Raw genomic sequence first — 15,849 nt, 5'->3', positions numbered from 1 at the left:
GCACTGTAGAATACTTTTGTAAGAACATCAACGGCAACCCAAGCTCCTCATTATCCAGATTCTCAACACACTTCAACAATTTCCTCCTTGCCACCAATTCCTCCATCACCGCCACCACATTCTCCGGATTCTTATTGCCCAACACTGACACCAGTGCCTCCTTGTGCCTAAACTTCTTCAACAACTTATCATGCTCTGCCAACTTTACCTTCTTTGGCCTCATAACCAAATAATCCCCCTCCTTAGGCTTATCGCCCTGCCCTCTATGAAAATACCGAAAATATGAAGGCCTCATAACCCTTCTCTCCTCCTCCACACCTAAACTCCAAAAGCTTCTCAAACCAGTCTCCACATTCTCCTCCTTCGTTTTTCTCTTCCCAACATACATTACCCCATTCGAACTCCCAATCACTCTCACCCCACAATCTGGTGAAAACCCAATTGACATAAGTGGTGCAGGGAACCTCATAGAATGCGTGACCTTCATCCTCCCATAATCAAACACCTTCATATACCCATCCAATCCCACACTCAGAACTCTATGCTCCCTCCCTTCCTCAACGTTCTCCTTCCCAACTCTCCCTACACAAACTGAAGTAACCGTCTTGGTATGACTCTCCATCGAATAAACCATCTTCCCACCTCCAATAAAATCCCAGATCTTAACCGAATTCCCACCTGCAGTAGCAACTAACCCCCCAGATGGCAAAAAAACCACACTTTCAACTGGTTTTCCATGGTTAACCTCCATAACTGTTTTGGAACCAGTCACTCTCACATCCCAAAGCTTAACCGTATGATCATAAGACCCAGTGACACACATTTCATGACTAACAGGTGAAAAATCACCACAACGTACATAGTCCTTATGACCCAATAGCTCTAAAAGTGGAGTCTCAGAAGCAACATCCCAGTACTTAACAACAGCATCATCGCCACCGGAGACCAAATGGAGCTTATCATGAAGTGGGTATTTGATAAAACCACTCTCTATCTCACTGTTACTGTATTACTCAAAACAGAAATGAAAAACAGAGACTGGAAAGATAAACTGAAAAGCTCAAGTGTTATTGCTATCAAGAGAACAATACAATACAATACATACTGGTGAATGGATACAATATATATATAGGTACATCAGTGAAGGAAGGAGATGAAGCCCAACGGATTCTGGTAACAAACTCATAACCGTTTCACACGAGCCATAACAGAACCATACACGTGCGTGATCCTTCAGGCCTTCAATAACTGATATAGTCTAAACGACATCGTTGGGTTTAATGAGAAACGACACCGTTAGACTTTAAGCGTGTTTTGTGTTTAGCCAATTCACTACACGACACCGTTTTGGACTGAGAACTAGCCGTTGGAATAATTGCTTCTTCTCCTTCAATCTTTGATTCTGAGCTTGCACTGTCATCCCCTCTCAAACGAATGGGGAATTTCCACATAAGTTTGGAAGTAAGCCAACGAAACCGAGGAGAGGAAAGACCCTTGGTAAACAGATCAGCAAGCTGATCATGAGTGGAAATAAATTTAAGAAGCAAGTCATGTCTGAGGACCTTTTCACGAACAAAGTGGTAGTCAACCTCGATGTGCTTTGTGCGAGCATGAAATACAGGATTGGAGGCAATGGCCAAAGCACTAACATTATCACACCACAGAAGCGGAGGTTGAGGAAGAAAAATGCCAAAATCCCTAAGGAGCATTCGAAGCCAATACAATTCAGCTGTAGTAGATGCTAAAGCACGATACTCAGCTTCTGTGGAAGAACGAGACACAGTGCATTGTTTCTTAGCAGACCAGGTAATGGGGGAATTACCAAAAAAAACTACCATACCAGTAATAGATCGTCTATCCACAGGATCCCCAGCCCAGTCTGCATCACTATAAGCAGATAAGGAGATGGGACCTGGAGTAAAAGCAATCCCAAAATGAAGGGAACCTTGAAGATACCTCAGGATGCGTTTTGCAGCTTGAAGGTGATTTTGGGTAGGTGTGCTCATATGTTGACAGGCCTGTTGAACAGCAAAAGATAAGTCTGGCCTGGTGAAAGTGAGGTACTGTAATGCTCCAACAAGGCTCCTATAGGATTTAGGATCAGATAAAAGGGTGCTGTCATTTGGAAGAAGATGATGATTAGGAGAGCATGGGGTCTTGCAAGGCTTGCAATCAGTCATGCCAAACTTCTTGAGAAGATCAGAGGCATATTTGGACTGATGCACAAACAAACCAGAGGAGGTGTAGTCAATCTGAAGTCCAAGAAAGTAGTGAAGCAGGCCAAGATCTTTAATATCAAACTCCTTGCCCAAAAGTGTGATGATGTTAGAGACAAAAGTAGAGCAATTACCAGTGATTATAATATCATCCACATAGAGCAACAAATACACAATAAAAGAGTGATGCCTCAAGATGAACAAATTGCCATCAGCAGCTGAAGCACAGAAACCCACATGAAGTAGCTGAGATGTAAATCTCTCAAACCAAGCTCGAGGAGCTTGTTTGAGACCATAAAGGGCTTTATGAAGAAGGCACACATGATTAGGAAAAGATGGATCAACATAGCCTTGAGGTTGAGCCATAAAAACCTCCTCCTTGAGAAGACCATGTAGAAAAGCATTGGAAACATCCAATTGCTTCAATTGCCAACCATGTTGCACAGCCAAAGCAATAAGGAGTCTAACAGTGGCAGGCTTAACAACTGGACTGAAGGTTTCATCATAATCCAAACCATACTGTTGGAGATAGCCCCTAGCCACTAATCTGGCCTTATACCTGGCAACAGACCCATCACTATGCCTTTTGAGCTTATAAACCCATTTGCAGGTCACAACATTTTTATGTGGAGGAAGAGAAACCAATGACCAAGTCTGTTGCTTCTGTAAAGACTGGAATTCAGCATCCATGGCAGCCACCCATTGAGGATGTTTGGAAGCAATTTTAAAGGAAGGAGGTTCTGCATCAGTATAGTCACATTGTACCTGCATAACTTTAGGCTTATATATTCCATGCTTAGACCTTGTAACCATAGTATGAGTATTTGTGGAGGAAGGAACAAGATCAAGAGGAGCAGGATTGGAAGGTAATACAGAAGGTTGGACAGAATCTGGTAGCACAGAAGGAAAAGGGGCAGATACTGAGGAAGGAGTATTAACAGGAGGAGGAACAACAGGGATTGGAGAAGAAGTAGAAAGAAATGAAGGAAGAAGAGAAGATAACAGCTCAGAATCTGAAGAAAAAGAAGAAGTTTGAGGAGTAGCATCAGATGTAGAGGATGCTAGAGAAGTAGGGACAGGATGAGACAACCAATCAGATAAGGAAGAAGAAAAAGGAACATGAGGATTAGTGAGATTGGGATTAGTGGCAAAAGGAAAGAGAGTTTCATTAAACAAAACATGGCAAGCAATATAGACTCTGTTGGATGTAGGATCAAGACAAATATATCCTTTAGACAAAGGTGGATAGCCAAGAAAAATACACAATGTAGACTTAGGTTGTAGCTTGTTCTTATTATAGGGTCTAAGAAAGGGATAGCAAGCACACCCAAAGGATTTAAGAGCATGAACAGAAGGTGTCTTAGAGTACAATCTTTCCCAAGGAGACTGAAACTTTAATACAGATGAAGGAAGCCTATTGATCAGATAAGTGGCAGCAGTGAAAGCATATGACCAGAAATTAATGGGAAGATGGGATTGATAAAGGAGAGCAAGACCTGTTTCAACAACATGTCTATGCTTCCTTTCTGATACTCCATTTTGCTCAGGGGTATGTGGACAGGAAGATTGATGGAGAATACCATGAGCAGAACAATAGGCTTGAAACTCAGCATTAGTATATTCAGAACCATTATCAGTTCTTAGAATTTTGAGTTTGGAATGATGTTGAGTTTCAACCATGTTCTTGAAATGCTTAAAGACAGACAAAAATTCATGCTTAGATTTAAGCAAAAACAACCAAGTAAACCGAGTGTAATCATCAACAAAAAGCACATAGTAATTAAAGCCAAGTAAGGAAGTAATAGGAGAGGGACCCCAAACATCACTATGCACAATTTCAAGAATTGAAGTGGAAGCAATTGAAGATTTATTCAAATGAAGTCTGTGCATCTTAGCACTTATACAATGTTCACAAGAGGAACAAACCTCATCAATCATGGACAAAGAAAGAGAGGAAAATACAGTCTTAAGAACAGAATATAAAACTCTAGAGTGAGGATGGCCAAGCCTGTGATGCCAGAGCAAAATCTGATGTGGTTTGACAGACACAAAGGCAGAGGACTTGAAATGGTTCAATGATGAGGATAGATCAGAGAGGGATGGAATAGGATAGACCCCATCTCTACTCAACCCTGCATAGAGGATCTTCCCCGTGGACAAATCCTGAATTAAGAACTTGTTGGCATCAAAATAACAAAAAACATTATTTTGGAGACATAGTTTATGAACTGACAGAAGGTTAGAAGCAAGGTCAGGCACTCTTAGAATATTATCAAGCCTAAAATTATGAGTTAGGGTTTGAAGCTTACCATTCCCAATGTGAGTGACTGGCAGTTCCTGACCATTCCCAACAGTGACAGTCTCATTGCCTTGAATAGGTTGTTGATGAAGAGATAGCTGTGACAGATTGGGAGTTACATGATCTGAGCAGCCTGTGTCAGTGAGCCAAGAGTTGGAAGCCTGAACTTGAGCAGCATTGGCCACCATTGAAGCAAGTTTAGCAGGGGCATGCCTTCCTTGATATGCAAAATCCATGCGATGGTAACAATCAAGAGCTGAATGACCATTCTTTCCACATATCTGGCAAGTAGGCCTACTAGATTGACCTTGATTTTGAGAAGACTTAGGTTGATTAAAAAACTGAAATTGAGATGGAAAACCTTGATTACCAAGATTAAAACCTTGGAACTGAGAGCCAGATCCACCAAAGTTGGAGTAATTTCCCCCACCAAATTGAGAATTCATTCCACCAGAGTGAAATTGAGAGTTCATTCCACCAGAGTGAGGTCCATGTCCACGAGCACCTCTCCCTCTCTGGTTGTAATTTCTTCCTCCTCTTCCTTTAGGAAAGCCTTGTGAATGGAAGTTTGCAGCCATAGCCATAGAGACTTGATCAACACCATTAGATCTTTTCTTAATAATTCTCTCTTCAGCATTAAGTAATGCATTCAATTCTTCTATTGACAACACATCACTCCTAGTCCTAATAGCAGAACTAAAGGAGTCATAGCTAGATGGAAGACCATCAAGAACAATGTGGAGAAGCTCCTCATCATCCACAAATACAGACACAGCAGCTAATCTGTCACAAGCTTGCTTAATTCTCTGAAAATAACCATCAATTGATTCATTCCCTTTCTTAATTGCATTCAATTCATTACGGAGACTCATAACATGAGACCTTGAAATTGATGCAAATCTTTTCTCTAACACTCTCCAAACTCCTCTAGCAGATTTTTGCCCAACTGTGAGAGCAAGAATTGTAGGAGAAAGAGTTGAATTCAAGAATGTAAACATCGCTTGTTCACGATTCTTCCAAGCTATGAATGCTGGATCAATTTCAGTGGTAAAATTACCAGATGAATCCTTAAGAAATCTATCTGGAGCAGTGACTGAGTCATTAAGAACCTCAATCATGTTGTAGGTATCAAGAATTACTTCGATTTGATGTTTCCACACCACATAATTCCCATGATCTAGCTTCACAGTCATCATAGATGACATATTTGATAGCAACAACAACGAAGAGTTCACTGGCAGACTTGAAGAAGCCATAGCAGGCACAGTACTTGAAGAAAACGATGAAGAAGATGAACTGGACTGAGTAGAGGCCATTGATATGGATCAATGCTCTGATACCATGATAAAACCACTCTCTATCTCACTGTTACTGTATTACTCAAAACAGAAATGAAAAACAGAGACTGGAAAGATAAACTGAAAAGCTCAAGTGTTATTGCTATCAAGAGAACAATACAATACAATACATACTGGTGAATGGATACAATATATATATAGGTACATCAGTGAAGGAAGGAGATGAAGCCCAACGGATTCTGGTAACAAACTCATAACCGTTTCACACGAGCCATAACAGAACCATACACGTGCGTGATCCTTCAGGCCTTCAATAACTGATATAGTCTAAAGGACATCGTTGGGTTTAATGAGAAACGACACCGTTAGACTTTAAGCGTGTTTTGTGTTTAGCCAATTCACTACACGACACCGTTTTGGACTGAGAACTAGCCGTTGGAATAATTGCTTCTTCTCCTTCAATCTTTGATTCTGAGCTTGCACTATCAGTATTTGAGAAAACGTACTGGGCGTGTGTAGGACCTGAGTTTACGAAGTGGGGTCCTCTTTTTGACATCGAACACTTGGATTAGACCCGAGAGGTCAGACGCGGCGATCAAGAGGCCGTCAGAGCGGAACGAGGCAGAGGAAACGACGTCGGAGAAGGAGGAGATGGTGGAGGAAGGAGAGAGGGTTTGGGGATTGAAGATTCTGAGGGAAGTGGAGTGAGTGGCGGCAAAAGGGTGAGGTGGTGAGGGAGAGAGTGAGGGAAGTAATGGAGGAAATGAGGTCTGGGATTTGGTGGGTTTTGAAGGAGGACCAGTACTTTGATTCTGGGGTTTGGTTTGGGGTTCTGGGTTTGGGTTTGAGCTTCGGTTTGATGGTTTTGAAGGTTGAATTTGGTTCCGCCATGGAAGGAGGTTGTGCAAAGTGAAAGCTCTAAATTTTGAAAGTTCAGGGTTTTAGACAGGGAATACCGAATACGTGTTATGTGTGCTTGTGGGGTTTCAGACTGAGAATACCACGCCGGAAGTGGTAAAAAGGTAAAATGTGTATATACCATAGAAAATGCACATTACTCTATTTTGAATTTGTAATAATATATATATAAAAGGACCCATTATCCAGGGGCGGCTTGATGCATTTGGGGGCCTAAGGCGAAAATTGATCATCTTATTTAAATGCAAAATTACTACTAATTAACATGAACTACATAGAATTTTTTTTTTTTTTTTTTGAATTTTTAAGACAAAAAAAATTTGACAAAATTTTTCATACTTGTTGATGTGGTAGATTGATAGTGGTAAGTAAAACAGTGGTGTTAGTGGTAGATTTAGATGAAAACTAGTAAAAGTTTGCTAATTAAACTCTTATTATTATTCTTTTTTTTTAGGAAGTGCAACATTTACAATATTTTTTACAACAAATCCTAGATTTTAAACTGCTTTTTGTTTTTATTTGAAAATATCACTATAATTATTTTTTTGCCATCAACAATAGGCTGTAATAACTTGCTACTTAGCATTAGTTGTAAAAGTGTTGTGAAAAATATTGTGGACGACGTTGCATTTTTCTCTATTTTTTTATTTGTTTTTCATCTAATAAAAAAAATTATTTTATTTATTGATTATATATAATCCTATTGGTTAAAATTTAGGGGCCTTTTTTTTACTTGGGGCCTTAGGCGGTTGCATTTTTTGCTCCACCATAGAGCCGGCCCTGCCATTATCCTCAAAATATTGAAACCAGAGGAAAAAAAAAAAAAAAAAAAAAAAAAAAAAAAAAAAAAAACTCACCTCTTGATTTAGGTTGCTGAAGCAAGTGTAAGTCATTTACAAAACCTCATTTATTAATTATCACCCAAATCAGAACCTTTTTTAGGGGCGACGGTTCTGGTAGAATGACGGGAGTAGGAGGCTAACGGTGGTGGCGCTCAAGATTTCTCTCTATCCCGCTCGCTCTTTATGTGCCTTTATGGACTCTTTCTCTCTCTACTGTACAATACTCTTCTCTTGGCTGTGAATAAGTCCTTCGTAGAAATACTCTTCTTTTATAGGCCATCCAATGTTACTTTCACTGGTGAACTGATGGCCTAGGGGAGTTCTTCCAAGATAATTTTGTCATGGTGCTTTCTTCAGGTGGGGGCTCCTCTTATGAGGATCTTGGAAGAGGAAAGCTTCCTATAGACATGCATGTTAGAGGCTAACTTGACAAACCTCATAGTCGGTTTCTTTCTAGGGAGCTCTACCACTACTACTTTTCTAGAGATCTCCTCACTTAATGGACATTCCTCTTCTTCAGGGAACTGGGCCAGTGAATCTACTGTATCCTAGCTCTTAACAGCTTTGGGGGGTCCTCAAACCTATGTAGTATTGGGAAAGTAATTTTAGTCACTAGGCCATTTTTCAAGACAATAAGGGTTGATGAAGAAGGGCTTTTTTTGGATGAGAACTCGTCACCAATAGGATTTGAAGGGCTGAAAAGTAATGCTTCAGTTATTGAGATGCACGATCACCAGAAGCACTCTTTCTATGTTAGGATACCTCATTTCGATGTCCTTCAATGCTCTATATGTCTGGGAACAAGATCCGAGATACAACAATAGTGGTTTTGCTACGGATTGGTGCCTATAAGGTAGGCAAACGATTCATGATCTATTGAAGTTTTTTGAAAGGCATTTTGTTGCTCAGCTCTCTATATGAAAGCATTCCCCTTTTTTCAACAGTTTGGATAGTTCACTAGTGACCAAGACTGGTCCTGGTATGAACCTCCTAATGTAAGAAACTCTTTCCAAGAAGCCTTTGAGTTCCTTGACTATGGTAGACCTCTTCATGGTTGCCATTGTTATTGCCTTATTTGGATCTATGAGGAGATCGATGTTAGGCAAAGGAAATTCATCATTTAAATTGCGAAAGTCCACACAAATAAATCTTCATATTTCTTCAATAGTTCCACCAATTGCTTTTTTTTTTTTTTTTTTTTGGTACTAATAACAGATTGCTGATGAGGATAGGCCTTAGGTTCCCTAGGTCAGCCCTTAGGTTCACCTCTTCTAGTTCCTCCTTTTGTAGGATTTGTACCTCCCTTTCCACATAGGTTCCTCCAGGATTTCTTCTTGGGCTATCATGCCAGATGGTGGTCTGGGACCCTCTTGCAGGCTACGTTCAGGTCCTGCATACTTTCATAAATGATATTCTGCCTTTCCTCTAGGTTTCTTCTCCTTTTGGGATGGGAGCCCCACGGGATCCTAAAGATGGGATATTTTTCAATTGGAGCTAACTCATCGTATCCCTAGGTTCCTCCGAGATCTCTTCTTGGGCTATCATGTAAGATGGTGGTCTGGGATCCTCTTGCAGGTTACATTTAGTTCATGCGTACCTTCACAAGCAATATTCTGCGTTCCTTCCACATTTCTTCTTCTTCTAGGATGGGAGCCCCCAGGATCTCGGAGATGGAATATTCTTCAGCTGGACCCAACTCATCATAGAATATGTTTTCCACAAAGTTTACTTCATGCTAGATGAAGGGACTAGGATTGGTAGCAATTTTTTATGAGCTTCCCATTTAGTCCCTCTTTCACGTACTGGTGGTAAGTTGAGAAGATCAGGCGATGCTTGTGGAGCTATGGTCGCCCCTTAGAGCTAGTTGTAGGTGTACTTCAGTGGACTCTACAGCTCCTCCAAATCCCGTTATTTCCATGGGTGACGCCAATTGTTGAACTGCAATAAATGATGGATGCACTGTATAGTTGTTGAGCTTTCAATAATATAGATATTGCTACTGGCTTGGAATATAGTGTTGCTATTGATTTTCTTCAAAATATGTTCAAGCTCCTCCGCACAATAGGCTTTAGAACGTATGTGTAAAAAAACTGTTGCGAAAAGTATTATTTTGAACAACTGTCAATACACATTTATAAGTGGTGCAAGTGTTGAATAATATTAGACTGGAAATTGAATTTGGTTGGACATGCTTTAATGATAGCCAAGTTTTCAACTTTCAATGATAGGTCTTACAGTTCTAAATCTTGCAACCAAATTTATATATTTGTTTACCGTGTATTATATGTAACCCGATTGTATTGATATTGTTATATGACGAAAATTTCTGTGACTAAATCAATGATTCTTTTTTTTTTTAATCATTGATTTGTGCCCTTTATTATTGATTCAGTTTTGCAAAGCACTATGGATTTAACCGATGTCTCTTTTACTACGGATTTTTTTTGTTGAGTGAAGGCTTAGTCATTGGTAGCTTGGGGGAGGTTTGATATTGTGGGTCTTCGAAGATTGAAGTTCAATTGCCGTTTTGGGCATATTGGGACAACCAAAGTTGCAATGGACATAGATTATGAATCAGTCTTATGAGGTGATGTTGACAATTATAACATATTGTATGAATTCTGGTAGATAATTGGAATTCATACAGTATGTTCAATAGCCTCCAGAGCAACTTTTATTAATAATTTTTAATTTCTGTTAATTTGCTAATAATTGTTAATTGGAATTTTGCTTTAATATACTGACTATGACTCTCTTGCTTATTTATAAATCTGTTTTTGTTTTTGGAATCAGAATTTATAGGTTCTTCAGTGGATTTGTGGATTACATCCATTGATAGAAGCTTTCAGCACCTTCAAAACCCATGCTTGTGTTCTTCTTTGACCACTTTTTCTTCATCTAATTCGTTTTACCAGGATTGCTTTTGTTTTGTTAGAGATGTAGTTATTTTGGTTCTGCCTTGATTGGTTCATTTAGGGTAACTGTGGAGGAAATTTGATTATGAGTTTCTAATTAATTTGACCAACTATTTCAAGGTCCTCCAAACATGGGCTGTTGGAAGGCATAAAAAAAAGACCTACATAATCTGTTATAATCATTATGCTTCAAATCAGGTTGTAAGAATCAGGTAGTAAGAGCCTAAGAAAATTGATGTTGTCAATTCTTTCTGGGCGGGTCTTCCCTCTCCCACGAAAATAATAAGCTAAATGCCTTGCAATGCTTTCCAGGTTGCCATCATCCCAAAGGCTCCAACCTCACCGTTGCCACAAATTAGCCGCTTTCCCATGATTAGATTTTTGTAAAATGGATATATTTTTCACCCAATGAATTTGTAGATGGACATTTTGAATCCATACCATTTATTAAATTCTCCAACAAATATGATTTCCAAAAATCCATAATTATTTTAGAGTTCTTATGAAATTCAGATTTATTTTCTCCTTTTTCTTTTCATTGAGATGGATTTTTTGAAGCCTAACTTGTGTTCAATGTGAAGTATTTCATTTTGAGATTAATATCATAATATCATAACGAGTAATTTCATAATATCATAATCTCCATCTTGCACTTTGGGGCAATTTTTTCAAATTATTTTGGTTATTGGGTTAAAAATTCTACTAATTGTTGGATATTGTATATGGCAGATGAAGCGCATCTCCTATGTCTTGAAAGAAAAAAACAAGGCGTCGAAAATAAATCAAATGGCGATCATGTACTTAATTTGTGTTGATATTATTCTTATTAAGAAAGAAAAGAAAAAAAAAGGCTGATGGCCTATTCATCTGTAATGTTGTTAGGTTTGCTTTTTTTTTTTTTTTTAAATGTTTTATTGTATGGATTCTTTTTTTAAGAGAGCTGTTACTATGAATACTGTTATTGTATGTTTACTGTTTTTTTTTTTCTTTGTTTGTGTGTTATATAAAGGTTATTTTTCTAGTAGTACCAAAGCTATTAATCTGTCTATGTATGTTTGTTGCTATGTAATATCTAATAAGACCACTTTAAAGGTAGATTATGGAATTTTTTTTATTTCAAAGTTACCCAGCATAGGTAATCATGATAAATTTAATTTTACAAGGGATGCTACTGTATAACTGAAACAGGTTTGCATTGATTTGATTTGATTTTTTTTTTCACCTGTTGTTATTTTGGTCAATGCTGATTGCTTGCTTGAATTCCAAATGCATTAGGATTATGATTGTCTCAAGTGAAGAGAAACATTTTTCAAAATTTTCATCCAACCACCCCTTGTTGGTGCATCTTTACATTTTGAATTTATATTGATTTAATTGTTATTCCTATCTTGCATGTTTTCTTTGCAGCATGATTGCTAATTATGATAAGTTTGCATATCAATAGTTAAATATATATGGGGCAGTATATATCTTAACTTCTTTTTGTATTCTTTACTGAAAACAATTAATGGTAGTGCATTTTAGTTTAATTTTCTTTTTTATGAATTTAGAAACAATTATTGGTACTTCATTTTTTATTTAACTATCTCATGTATCGCATGAGTTAGCGACTAATTTGTTATAGAATGAAGTGAAAATAGCATCTCTCTCTCTCTTTCCCTAAAAAAGCTTGAAAAATGGTATTTTCTGCTACTTGTATCTGGACCACAGAAGTGAAATTGTATTTTACTTGAATTAAAATATTTGTACGTAAAATGGGCATTTCATTTGCAAGTTGCAACGGCCCCTCTCCAACTAGATAATGAGGTGAACGGTTCAAAGACAACAGTCGAAGACCTAAGAGATAAGACTTGGACAATTTGGACACATTTAATGTAGCCCGACATATTTTAGAAAAAGATAAAACCAAGTTCGCTTAGCAAGTTCTACGAAATTTCTCCTGACTTGCTAATTTCCCATTTTCTTTATACATCATAAAAATGCTTCACATATTGAATCTTGTGCTCTGAATCACTTTCCTCTTTCTACAAGGGGGGGGGGGGGGGGGGGGGGGGGGGGGGTGGTGGAATGGATATAGAGGGAGATTTGATGCTCGTTGTTATCTTCTTGGCGTAACTTTAGTGCTTATTTTTCCACTGTAATCAATATCTTGAAGAAATATCGGCATCCGAGTATATATTGCCATTTCAATCCAGGTATACTGCCCACTTCTTTCTAATCTCATTTGATTTCCTAATAGTTTGTTCTCTGCCACTTATCCTACTGAAAGTTGATTCTATATATATGCTACAATTGATGTGATTAGCTTTGTTACCATGTAAGAATTTATGTTGGATTATGATTGAAAGAGAAAAATAAAGATCATAAGTAAAATTAACAGGGTTTGGTCCGACAATTTATGTTCTCATTAAAAAGCCCTTAACAATTAGATCTATACTATATACTTATTTTTTACAATGAACTTTAGACTAATTCTAGAATAACTCTAAACTTCCTTTACATGCTCTAAAAGTAAGGTTATTATAAGTAGGTTTAGGATTATCTTGTTTACACTACAAGTACATTGAACTCCCATTAGGATAATTGACTTGGATCATGATTAAACCTTAATATTTTTAACAATATAAATTATAATGAGATCATTGAGATGTTAAAAAACAAAAATACTAACAATTAATTAATAATAGAACTAAAATACTTATTGTACTGATTATTGATATTTGATTGAAAACATAAATTGTGACTGGTTTACTAAAAGAAATTTAAAATATATGCCCTACTATCAAATAAGGAAGAATATATATATATATATATATATATATATATATATATATATATATTTACATTTGCTCTCATAAAAAATTAAATTTCAGGCCTCCTTTATACTTCAATATCAAAGAATTTTTTTCCCGATTATAATAGGGGGCCTAATCTTAACCAATTGTTGGGGAAAAAAGTTGATGTTCCCAAATGCAATGTGGGGAAGTCAAGCCGAAACTCAACAATGAGCTCTTGAGATGGTGCCCAAAAGCTTTCGATATAGTGATAAGTCTATCCAACCAAGAAATAAAGGTTGCACCTTAACAAAACAACAAAACCCAATAAAACACTTCACAATAGTTAATTAGTAGATTAGTGGTCCTGTTTCGACAATACAAGAAAAATAGATTCTCCAGTGATAGGGTGAAATTAAATTTAAAGTCTAGTAGTCAATTATTAAACTGATTTAAGAAAGTATTCACTTCTAGAAGTCCTGTCTTGGTTAGGGGGGTTTATTGTACCTTCAACCATCATTACATCAATATGAGGGAAGAATTTCATTGTTACAAATACATTATGTCCTTCAATAGTAAAACAAAATGTAAAAACTAATGGTTCCATGGTGAGGAGGAAAGGGTTATTCGGCAACAAAATGTAAAAACTAATGGTTCCATGGTGAGGAGGAAAGGGTTATTCGGCATGGTGTGAAGCGAGAGAGAGATTCCAGCTCAGTGCAATAGATATTTAACTAATATTCTTGGGGAATATATATGTGGGGCATGAATGGGGTAGTAAGTGCTGCTTTGAGTGAGAGAGTGTGTAAGCTTATAAATAATGGGAAATGCTAAAATTAAGTCTTTAATGGTGAAAAGGGTTATTTATGGCTGAAACTGAAAAATAAAACTTATTTACTAAAACTGAAAACTGAAAATTGAAAACACTGTAGCAAAATAATTTTTAAATGTGTAAATAGTGTCATGGGATCCATTTTTAATGAAAAAGTTACTGAAAAGTGAAGTTTGTGGGTTCATGAACAGTGCACGGGTACACTGTTCACGGAAGACTTGGTCAACAACTGCAGCTGAAAAAAAAAAAAAGAAAAAAAAGGCAAAAAGAGGAAAACGTAGACTTGCAAACGCGCTATCCAAACACTCATTAGGAAGCATTTATGAACTTAAAATATGCAAAAAAAAAAAAAAGGGGAAGGAATGGTTGAGGCTAAGTGGGTATGGGCTGAATATGGCAGAATGACCCAAAGTACTAACATACAAAAATTATTCAGTGATTCTTCCTCGTTTCAGAGAAGACCAAAAGTACTAACATATAGATTTTATTTTGATTGTTCAATCATAGTACGCAAAGCATTCACCATCAACATTTAAAGAAACACTATAAGCTTATAAGGCAATTACAAAATCTGTAGCCTTCCTCTTTCATAATTGAGGGCTCCATTAAAGCATTCACCCTGATATCCTCAAAATCTGTAGCCTCCCTCCTAAATCTGGGCTCGAAGTTCTGGCAAACATACTTGGCCAAAGCAAACGGTTAATTTGAAAAGTAAAAAATGTACCTTTACAAGACAATACTTCCCAAACTCAAGAAGCTCCTTTATAACTTGCAATTAAAACGATTATTACTGTCAAAAAACAAGTTTCCCATTGAATACCTTTAGCTTCACTGACACTTATTGAGTCTTCAACTCTGAATCTAAGTTCTCTCTTTACAAAACAAAAAGGGGGGAAAAAAATGATTGCATTTAGATAGGAAATTTGCTGATCTTGGTTATATTCTTGAGGTTACTTCAAGGCTTATTTTTCCACTGTAATCAGAATCTTTGAAGAAATATTGGTACTGAAGCCAATTTTATTGGCATTTCTATAGTCCAGGTATACTGCTGCTTCTTTTTAGTCTCATTTGATTTCCCAATAGTTTATCTTCTAAAACTCATCCCACTGATATTGCTCGTGCATATGAATTGGGATGAGTTTTTTTTTTTTTTTAAATGCTAACCAGTTTCTGATCTCATACTTCTTGTCCTGATATTGAAATGCATATATAAAAATTATGAAGGGTTCACTAACAAATTTAATATATATGTGTGTTTGATTATTCAAAATCTCATTTTATAATTAATGAATAACAATTTTTTTAAATGATGTAACAATAAATTGTTATTTAAATGTATGACAATTTATTCTTAACATATTGAAAAAGTCAGTTCTTCCTAAAACAAGAAGTAATATCAAGTTATAAAGTGTTCTGATCTTCTTCTTTTTTTTTAAAGATAATATAGACAAAAGACACCGGAAATGGGGAAGGAGGGAGTGGAAAGACAAAACTTATAACACTTTTTTACATCCATTTTGGCTCCTTCTGAATTTATATCTCCTGTGAATTTGATTCAGGAGATTTCAATTTGAGCAATGAGATACTCCTCCTACTTTTTTGTTTTTGTTTTTTTTGTTTTTTTTTTTTTTTGGGTGAAGGAACTCCTCCCACTTTCTGGCCACACTAATTAAGATTTTTCAATAACTTGTAGTGGCTACAAATGCATATCAATATGTGAAAATTGAAAATTTTCAATAACAACTCTCCCATACC

The 15,849-nt window shown here is 36.9% G+C and overlaps 3 protein-coding genes across 9 annotated transcripts in view; 2 read left to right on the top strand and 1 right to left on the bottom strand.

The window, feature by feature from the left end:
- LOC126708733 (protein SLOW WALKER 1-like) overlaps nucleotides 1-15,849 on the bottom strand; it is a 57,329-nt gene that overhangs the window by 5,736 nt on the left and 35,744 nt on the right. The window lies entirely within an intron of this gene.
- LOC126708728 (putative disease resistance protein At4g10780) overlaps nucleotides 1-15,849 on the top strand; it is a 56,082-nt gene that overhangs the window by 14,230 nt on the left and 26,003 nt on the right. The window contains exon 1 of one of the 3 annotated variants that reach the window (XM_050408619.1): nucleotides 12,557-12,683. The exons of 1 other annotated variant lie outside the window; for it this stretch is intronic. The gene's annotated coding sequence lies outside the window, so the exon portion shown is untranslated. Of the gene's footprint in view, nucleotides 1-12,556; nucleotides 12,684-14,980; nucleotides 15,135-15,849 lie in introns of those variants that run through there. One more of the 3 variants, XM_050408617.1, reaches the window with a different exon arrangement.
- The window catches only part of LOC126708726 (putative disease resistance protein At4g10780), a 109,922-nt gene that overhangs the window by 90,212 nt on the left and 3,861 nt on the right, over nucleotides 1-15,849 (top strand). The gene's annotated exons all lie outside the window — the stretch shown is intronic.

This window comes from Quercus robur, chromosome 12 (assembly GCF_932294415.1).
Source record: "Quercus robur chromosome 12, dhQueRobu3.1, whole genome shotgun sequence".
Taxonomy (NCBI): domain Eukaryota; kingdom Viridiplantae; phylum Streptophyta; class Magnoliopsida; order Fagales; family Fagaceae; genus Quercus; species Quercus robur.
The sequence above is the reverse complement of the archived record's forward strand: the minus strand, read 5'-3'. Positions and strand labels throughout refer to the sequence as shown.